The sequence below is a fragment of the Myotis lucifugus genome, unplaced genomic scaffold, assembly GCF_000147115.1.
Source record: "Myotis lucifugus unplaced genomic scaffold, Myoluc2.0 scaffold_25, whole genome shotgun sequence".
Classification (NCBI taxonomy): Eukaryota; Metazoa; Chordata; class Mammalia; order Chiroptera; family Vespertilionidae; genus Myotis; species Myotis lucifugus.
The window spans coordinates 10,505,686-10,506,221 of record NW_005871073.1 but is presented as its reverse complement, the minus strand read 5'-3'; positions in this window follow the sequence as shown (position 1 = coordinate 10,506,221).

The window sequence follows — 536 nt, the reverse complement described above, 5'->3', positions numbered from 1 at the left end:
AGAAAACTGAAGCGTATGATCTAGTGAAAGGCAGGGGGAAAAAAGTGTTTCAAGAAGAAGGCCTATCTTGTTAAAAGGTCAAGTAAGAAGTGGCTCTTGGATTTGGTTACATGGAAGCTATTGGCAACTTTGATAACAGGGACTTATGTGACTCAAACTGGGTACCCCAACCACAGAGGCACTCAACAGTGGAACAGTTTTAAAGCCACAGAATAAATGTGGTTATCTTAGAGTGTCAGTTTTACTCAATGGTAAGTATTTTTAAATATTTTGCATCTATGTATATAAAAAGCCAGCGACCATAACGACCGGTCGCTATGATGCCCTCTGTGGCCAGCAAACCAGCCCGATTAGGTACATAGGTCTCCTTTTTTCCCGTTGACCCAACAGTTCTCTATGTGGTTCTCTGAGGCTAATCCCTGGCCAGCATTGCAGCTTTACTTATTCCTCTGCTCAAACATGCTCTTTTCTCATTCATCCCAGTAACTGTTCTCAAAAGTATCCTTTAATAAGTACTGCCCACTACCGGACTCTCC